Source organism: Danio rerio, chromosome 9 (assembly GCF_052040795.2).
Source record: "Danio rerio strain M-AB ecotype USA chromosome 9, GRCz13ab, whole genome shotgun sequence".
NCBI lineage: Eukaryota > Metazoa > Chordata > Actinopteri > Cypriniformes > Danionidae > Danio > Danio rerio.
Genome location: NC_141029.1, coordinates 29,553,543 through 29,563,372, shown reverse-complemented (window position 1 = coordinate 29,563,372; position 9,830 = coordinate 29,553,543). Strand labels below are relative to the sequence as shown.

Sequence of the window (9,830 nt, the reverse complement as noted above, 5' to 3'; positions counted from 1 at the left end):
AACTGTTATTTCACACAAATGTATTCACAGAATGGTTTATTTTGTCTAGGATGGAAAAACAGGTTGCTTTCGCAGTGACCGTGTCCAAAAAAATGTTTGAATTGACCTCTCATGGTGTGATCATGTAATTGAATTGGGAACAGAGTCTCTGGGGATGTGCTTTGGTGCAGCTGCGGATGAGATGATGCTTGGATGAGACTGTGCGGGAGATCAAATCTGTGGTGCGTTGACGTGCAGCCAAAGAGAAAAGCGGCAGTGCTGCTGTCACTTCACATTACAGGTGCAGCACTGTGGAGTCCAGTTAGTAAGGGTATCTGTAGCTCAGAGCAGTGGGTAGCTTTGCATGCAGGGGGTGTGTTTAAACATTTTGAGGACATGTGTTTTACAATATTATTTAAAAGGCTCCTATTATGCAAAATCAGTCGTTGGAAGCTGTTTGGACTTGACATAAGTCTCGTCATCTATCCACGTTTTGGGAACAACTATATAATAATAATTTGACTTCTAGTTGATCATTTGGCATCTAAAGTGGCTTATATGAAAGGCAAGGACTCTAGATTATGCTTATTTTACCTAAATAAAATATGATCATGTAATGGTAGTGTAATGGGCAGCACAAATGTCTTGATACCTTAGCCTGTTGATGTTGCCATGCACTCTCCAGATCTCTCGCACGCCCCATACTGAATCTAACACCAAACCATGATTTTTCCTTCACCAAACTTGACGGAGAACTGCGAGAATCTTGGGAACATGCACGTTTCGATAGGTCTGCATTTTGATAAATGGGGTGTAGTTCAACAGATGATTAATCAGAAAAGTCTACCTTCTGCCACTTTTCCAAATGATCAACTAGTAGTCAAGTTGTTATTTTTTGCTTTTACAACTGGGATTGACAACAAGACTTTTGTTAGGTAGTGTAGTGTGTACACAGCCATATAGTGGTATAAACCCCATCAACTTTTAAAAAAAAAAAAAATTGTAATGTTAAATCAGGATGTAAATCCCAGCGATTTTGAGGCTGACCACACTGTGACGTAGCAATGTGATTTTTCCCACCCATCGTCTTGATTGACAGGCGGGTATTATCATGGCTCAGTATTAACCCATATTATCATGTTCACAACTCTGCAATTGCAAAGAAACTTGGATTAAAAGATCTTTCAACTATCTGTGATAGGCTGCACCTCAAGAAGGAGGTTTTAAAGTTTAAAAATGTTTTTTTAAAAGCAATTTTTTATTATAAAGAAAGACAGTAAAATCTAGTAACTGTAACTAAAAACAAGGATGCTTCAATCGTACAACAGCAGAGCCCAGTTTGTGGACAAGACAGCAGCATATATTTTCTCATATCTTGTCACATTTGCAATGAGTCAATGAGCAAAAACAGCATAAAATTAAATGTATGTGTGTCTGCACCATGAACTTTGAAATGTTATTTGTGTGTGGCTCATTCATCGTTGCAGAAAGGCTGAATAAACTTCACAACAACTACATCAAATAACCATTCTGAACCTTCCTGGTTCATCTTACGTTGGCATTTTTCTATAATGGATCTCTGCTTCATCCAAGTCACCAAATGTCTCTGTCATTGTGATGTGTTTATCTTACACAGGAGCAGCAGACATGTTGGTACAGTGACCGAGGGGAACCAGCTCATTTACATTTAAAGATACAGGCACAAAACAGCTACATTTTTCTATGACTCCAAAATTTACATTTTCAGCAGGGTATAATAAAAGATCAGATTGGTATTTTGAGCTAAAACTTTTACCAACACACCAGACCCCAAAGCTTATTTTACAGCTTAGATAGGACTCAAATAGGACTCCTTTGATACTGCTTTTATGTACATTTTTGACTCGTCTAGAGCATAAAAATAAATACCAAGTAACATTTTAGTTTAGGTCACAAAACTGGCTTATAATCTGCCTATTATCAACATATTAACTGTTCATTAGCAGTTATAAAGTATGATCTTGTTCTACATTCCTAATCCTACCCAAAACCTAAACCCAACTTCTACCTTACTAACTATTAACAGTTATTAAACTAGTAGTGTTAATGGTTAGTTAATACTGTGAATTGTAACCTAAACTGAAGGGTTAGTAAATACTCTGTGTTTGCTGTCATTTAATAAACAAGCCAATTTAACATAATTGTTTATATGAAAAATAATCATGAAAATGTGCTATCAGTGTCAGAATGTCTGTCTTTGTTTTAGTCTGTGTAACTCCACCCACTGCCAGTTAACCAATTATATTTCAGCACTTTGGTTTGCCTTGGCAGAAACCAGCTAATTTTATTTCAGTTTTAAAGGCTTCCTTGATGTTTGCGGGCCAAGCACAGCTGAAAATGGGACCTCAGGAGGACCATAATAGCCTTTAAATGAGAGACAGATTCATAAGGTGTTTTTTTATTATTATCTAACAATACAAATATTACAAATGTATATACTAGCTGATAGGCTTACGGTTCAAGGCTTGATTTTCAGGCACGCTCATTCCTCTTTGTTTTGTTTAATGAAAACCTTTTTTTTTTTTTTACCTCCAACCAACAATGTTTATTTCCGAAATTCCAGTAGACAAAAACAATTTGTAAAAAATATTATTGACTCAAGACATTATTTTTTGGACCCCAGAAACAAGAAAAACTATAAATGTACCACAATTCCCAAATGTCAAATCAGAGATGTTTATGGTGAATGCTAACTTTTTACAAGGAGGCATTTTTTTCAGCTGATTTCAGTTACCATGCCTAATCCTCTGTTTAACATATAAATGAGTGTCAAATGAAAAGGCTTTCAATGGATTTTACATATTTATGAAACTCATATAATGTTAGCTGACCTTGTTGTTGTAAATTACTGTTTCTGTGTTCAGCCAGACTGGGTTGATCAGTCTCCATCCATTTATTAGCCACATTCAGCCTCATACCTATTTTACTTCTATTTTTTATTGCCTCAGCTGTAAATGAAAACCATTTCTCAGACAGGAAGTTCCGAGGACTCTTGATTATTTCAGCGTTTGTGAGGTCAAGGTGTTCTGCGCTTCATGTTTGTTAATGTGTTTATGTCTAGCGCATCTTCAGCATCTCTGAAACTTACCTTTCCCTTCTGATGTTTTTGTTAGGAATGTATTACAGGGGCAGTTTTTTTCTAGTTTTACCTATACAAAAATAACTAATAATAATAATAAAAAAAAAATGTTTGTTTATCAGGTTTCGTCCGTTGAAGATTTATTTTGCAATGAGGTCACAGATTGGACTCTGGTGTTCATCAGCCAATAGAAGCTCATTCAGCTTTATAATGAAATGAAGGTAAGCAAGTTTGTTTTGTAAAATATTAAATGGAAAAGCTTTAGCTATACATTACACACAATAGAATGAACACTTACGGCAGTAAACTAATGCAGGTAAGTCATGTCATAAAATGACAGATATATATAATAGTTTAGAGGGTCTACCCATGGGAGTGTCAGCTTTGAAGCAACGAGAGTGTAAGGGTCAACAAAGCTTTTTTGGATCTCTTTTCTGAGTAATTTTAATGAGATTATCAAGGATGATTTTTTAAACGAGCCTATAATTGCTGCGTCTAATTTAAATGTAAACGTATTATTTTTTTTTTATTTCAGAATTTTATTATTTATAACTTGTATAAATATTGGGTAACATTTTACAATAAGGTTGTATTAGTTCATGTTAGTTAATGCAATTACTAACATGAAATAAAAACGAACAATACATTTATTACAGTATTTTTTCATTAACTAATGTTGGCAAGCATGAATTTGGATGAGAAAATGTATTAGACAATTCCTGTACAAGTATTGTTCATAAGTAGTTAATAGAATAATTGGTAACACTTTATTTTGATGGTCCATTATACTGTCTGCTTAATCTTATTTACTTACCTTACTTATCTGTTGATACTGCTCCTTTAACAGATATCGACCTGACTATAAAAAAATTTTCAAGTACAACTTACACTAACCCTAAACCCAAAATAACAGTCTACTTGTAGTCTAATGAGAATTGGTTGGCATGTAGATGCAATGTAACTTAAATTCAACGAACGGACCATCAAATTAAAGTGTGACCTATTAACTAATTAAACCTCATTGGTACCTTTAGTGTGACCAAATATTGTAGAAACCTTTAGAAAAATACTACATTTATAGTTAAAGTCAAACACCAAACATCTAGATGCCACCAAACAATTTCCCTGCGCAAAGGATCATGGTTGCCTGAAGTGTCCATTAGTTGTAACCCTCAAAATCATTCATTCTGAAGGGCTCTTCCAAGTGGCTAGTTTTGAGCACTTCAGTTTGAAACGATCCTTCAGTATGGCGGCCATGATTGTTTTCACTCTAAAGTGTGCTTCAGAAGCCAATATATCCTGCTTGGAATGCACTGTCCTTCTCACAATTGTACATTCTGGAAGATACTTTTTCGACAGCCACGAAGTAAGGTACATTTCAAAGTTAATTTTCAAATTTCATAGTACCTACTTAGTAAGTGACTTCAGATGCATGCTTAGGACTGGTCTAAGCTTAAACACCCACAAAATATTGTTTTCTCACGCTTAAGTGATTGTAAACTGATGATTTTCTTTTTTTCTGTTGAAAAAAAAAATTCAGATCTTCTGAACAATGTTGAACACCAGCGGCCACTACTATGCAAGTCAATGGATGCTGCTTTCCAACAATCCTCAAAATGGCTTCTTTTGCGTTCAACAGAGGATAGAAACACACAGGTTTGGAGTTGTAGGGTGAGTAAACGATGACAGAATTTTCATTTATCCTATGTCTTTAATCATAAGCTTGGAAAATAGCTTTGGAAAATTTGAGCTGTACTTGCAGGACACTTAAATGTTAATATATGCTATTTCAATTATGGCTGCTGAGTGAACAGACTTTCCTGAAAGAGATTTCTGGTAGTCCAGTAAAGTAAGGTTAAAAAAGAGCCATTTGAAGTTACTTATGTTACAAAGTGCTTTTTTAGCTATTATCACACTATTAGAGAATGGGAAAAAAATGTGGGTAAGTGGTAGGTTGTTGTTTTCAAATAAAATAAAGCACTTGCGTTTTAGTGCAACTCACCGTCCAATTGATTTTCAAATCAAACTTCAAAGTTATGATGATAAATGGATAAAACCCCAATATAAACCATTCCCATCTTATGTTTATCTGAGAAAATTGAGCATGGTTTTGGTGCCTTTGGAGACATAAAGGATTAGTTCACCCAAAAATAAAATTATGTCATCATTTATTCACCCTTTACATGTTTCAAACCTTTGAGGTTCTTTCTGGTTGAACAAAAAATATTTTGAAGAAATAAGGAAGCCTGTATCCATTGACTTCCTAAGTATTTGCTTGTTCTACTATGGAAGTCAATTGTTACAGGCTTCTTTTGTGTTCAACAAAATAAAGAAAGGCATTTGGGGGCTTTGAAACCATTTGAGGATTAGTAATTGCTGAGTATCTTCATTCATCGTGAATTGTCTATTATTTAAATATAGTTAAAATAGAAGAAAGGTATACTCTTTTGCAACAAAAAAGTTGTCTTAAGCACATTATTGTTTTCATGATCCTTTATGATTGCACACTGTGGTGTTGGGGATGAAGATTAATAGTTTAAAATAAAACACCTTGTGTGTCAGATCAAGAAAAAAACTCAAGAGTCTGAGATTCAATAAAAATGAAGAAAATTTATTGAAGATAATTTGCAGTTTTATGGTGGAAGGACTTCACACTTCTGACTTACAGTACAACAACACAGCAATTATACTCTTACACAAAAACAGAAATTGTGTCGATTCTGATTGATCAAAGCAAAGATAGACAATTCTAAATATGTACGTCAATGCAGGGTCATATCTGAATCCAGATATAGATGAAGAGAGGTGTTTTGGGTCAGGCTGCTCACAGACTATTCAGGGGTGATCTCAAACCTGTAGAGCTGACTTCTCGGATGCATATATACATGCAAGACAACAAAAGGGTATATGCACAGCTAGTCTTTCTTCCTAAACTGATAAACATTCAGCAAATGGTTAAAGTGACTTTTTTTTTCAAATGGTTCCTTGTACAGCATCTATGTTGAAATGTAATTCAAATACAATAAGTTAAATAGACTTCAGTGTTCATTCAGTTGTTTAAGCCTAAAATGAGATGAAAAGCCATTTACATGCACACGCCCATCAGGATCGGCAGGCTAGTGCAGAAACTCCATTGAATATATTGGGGAGAAATAAATGTTCATATTTTAAAGACATGGCACAGAAAAGATGTGATTTAATGCAGTGCTTCTTGTCCTTTCTGAGACCCACTTTATGTTGTATATATCAGTCAGGCAGTGGAGATCGTTGATTTGTAAAGAAAACAGACCTTAAACATGGTGATTTTGTAACTGCATACAGTTCACTGAACCCATATTACTGAAAAATTCTGCAAAGTTCTGCATATAACCAGTACTACAACTCAAGGTTGTTTCTTTGTACTCTCAGCTGTCTTATCAAACTGGTTCAAAACTGCTACAATCAACATTCAGGCTGCTATATTCTTACACAAAGCCTATCTTGCATAAAAGGGAGATCACTTTAAACAGAATTAACATACAGCAATACCAATAGGAACCGTTGTTTCCAGTCATCAGGCCCTGCAGTTTCATTCAAGAGGTAAATAGAGTTTTGACAGACAAAGATGGGGACAAAAGACACTTCGACTAAACATTCCAGAATTAGGAAATGTTTTAATCTTATTTATTATGCAAAATCATTTTAAAGATTAAATACTGATTCAAATAATCATATTAATAAGTAATGAGAAAAGCATAGGTGTCATGGTGGTGCAGTCGGTGTAGCACAATCACCTCACAGTAGAGATCTGCGCGGGACTAAATTTTGAATCCCGCTCCCGCCCGCACCCGCCAGGTTTTAGCCCGAACCCGACCGCTCCCGCTTATATCCCGCCGCGCCCGATCCCGCTAAAGAGCGGGGGAGAACAAAACCGAAAATCCCCCAGCTATACAGTCCAGACAGCCAAGCTGTCTGTATAAACACACACACACAGCACCAAGCACACATTTACACAGACAAATCTCTCTCTCTCTCTCTCTCTCTGGTGCATGCTGGGAGTGTGAGGTGTAGCTGAGTGCGTGTTTGAGAGCGTTGAGTGATTGTTTTTTCTATCTCTTTTCCGATCATTCTTTTCTTCTCTTTTTCTTTTTTCTTTTGTAGTATAGACAGTGTAGAGAAAGTTTTTTCCCGTACGGAAGACTTAACAGGCGCCGGTATGGCGTCTGTTCAAGTACAAGGAGCGTCAGCTCTGTCATTTCGGAATGGGTGCAGGTGTGTGGCAGACCCTGAAGTGACAGTGGAGGATATCCTCCAGATAATAGGAGAAAAAGTCGGATTTGAAAACATCGTCTCGGCTTCGCGGATGAACAAGGCCGTGGTTGTGTTTTTAAAATCCGAGTCACTAATAAACGAGTTGACTGTGAGCGGAATATAGGTAAAAGAGGCGTTTGTTCCGATAACCCCGCTATCCGCTCCAGCAACAAAAGTTACTATCTCAAATGTTCCACCTTTTGTAAGTAACGAGGCTATCCTAAAAGAATTACAACGTTTTGGTAAGATTGCTAGCCCTGTTAAGGGGATTCCACTCGGATGCAAAAATGCCGCGCTGAAACATGTTCTGTCTTTTAGGCGGCAGGTTTACATGTTTCTAAACTCCCCAGAGCGCACATTGGAAGCGTCCTTTCGCATCATTCATGAAGAGAGCTCCTTCATTATATATGCCAGCACAGAAAGTATGAGGTGCTATGGATGCGGAGATTTTGGGCACAAACGTTTTTTGTGCCCTCAAAAAAATGAACAACGCGCTTCTTCATCCCAAGCTGAGACGAGTAACGCGGACACATTGAGAGTTCAGGGGACAGACGAAATGACAGGACAGCAAGAGGTGAGTGAGCTGGAAGTTAATATTACTGGCAATGTGGAGAAACCTGGCTGTAGTACTGATAGTAATGCAGATGTGAGTAATGCTAAGTGTGATGAATCTAAAGCTCAGAGTGATACTGAAGTTGTGTGTGAAGGTGGTACAGAACAGGAAAGTGGATCAAACGAAAGTTTTGATGATGAAATGGAGGGGTTGTCACAGTGCACTGATGATGGTCTGAGAGAAGATGATGAACAATGGTCTGAGGTTGTGAAGAAGGCTAATAAGGATCTATATACCCTAGATCAAATCAATGCCTTTCTTGATAAAACAAAAGGAAAAATTGGTGTTGAGATAAGTGATTATTTTCCTGATTTAGACAAATTTGTCTCTTCAGTTATGTCTGTCAGGAAGAAACATAATTATGATGAGTTGTCTCAACAGAAGCGCTTTCGTCTGAGGAAACATCTAACTAATATACGGTCAACTGGAAAGATAGGAAAAACAAGGGGAAAATCTAAATAATTAGGATGTTTAAACTACTTGTTTTCCTCTTTGTTTCCCTCTCTCTCTCTCTTTTCTATATGGAAATTTTGAGGGTGGGTTCTTTAAACACAAATGGTTTGAGGGATGAAAAGAAGAGGAACCTATTGTTAGAATCCATAAGGATTAAGCAACTAAATGTTATTTTTTTGCAAGAAACCCATAGCAATTCTAATAATGAAGCTGAATGGGGTTTGTGTTGGAAAGGGGAGAAAGTGCTTAGTCATGGGACGAATCTTAGCGCTGGTGTGGCTATATTATTCTCCTCTGCTCTAAAAGTTCAAATTTTAATGATAAATGAGATAGAGTTAGGTAGATTGGTAGCTGTAAGAGCCAAAATTAATGATCTTTCTTTCCTGTTTATTAATGTCTATGCTCAAAATAATGGGGCAGATAGATTAAAGCTTTTTTCTAATTTAGAGTGTTTTTTAAAACAACAGCAAGATGGGGACTTTATTATAATAGGAGGTGATTGGAATTGCACTTTAGATTTTAAATATGATAGGAATGGTGAAGAACCACATATGCAATCAGCTTCACGTCTGGCTGGAATTTTAAAGAATCAATATTTTTCAGATGTGTGGAGGGAACAAAATGCTTCAATAAAACAGTACACTTGGGTAAAAATAAATGATGGTAGGTTTTCTGGAGCACGTTTAGATCGGTTTTATGTATCGAACAATGTAAAAAATAGAGTGGTTGGTGCAAATATTATTCCTTCATTTCTATCAGATCACAAATTAATCACAGTTGAGTGTACATTGTTAAACAGGACTCATAAGAGCTACTATTGGCATTTTAACAACAAACTATTGCAAGATAAATATTTTTGTGAAACATTTTAATCTTTTTGGGAGGCTTGGAAGAATGAGAAGGGGTTGTATGAAAATATTATTCAATGGTGGGAAATTGGTAAAGTGCAAATAAAGGTTCTATGTCAGCAATATGCTGCCCAATCCTCTGGGGTTTTTAAAAAAACAATAGAGTTATTGGAAAAGGAAATAGAGGAAATTGAAAAAAGTATGACTGTTAATGATGCTGGTAACCTACAAGAATTGTGGACTGAAAAAAAGAACCAGTTGGGTTCTATTTTAAATGAAAAAGTTAAAGGGGCACTTGTAAGAAGCCGTTTCTCAACCATAAAAGACATGGATGGTCCAACATCTTACTTTTTCAACTTGGAGAAAAAAAAAGGACAAGAAAAATTGATGTTTGTTTTAAAAGATGATGATGGTCAGGACACCTCAGATCCAGTTTTAATGCGTAGACTTGCTGTACGTTATTATTCTAATTTATTTGCTGCTGAAACCACTGACGAACAAAGCAGAAATGAATTGTTACAGGACATTC

The 9,830-nt window shown here is 36.1% G+C and overlaps 1 protein-coding gene across 1 annotated transcript in view; it reads right to left on the bottom strand.

Annotated features, from left to right (window-relative positions):
- The window catches only part of LOC147842396 (rho-associated protein kinase 2-like), a 164,165-nt gene that overhangs the window by 104,521 nt on the left and 49,814 nt on the right, over window positions 1–9,830 (bottom strand). The window lies entirely within an intron of this gene.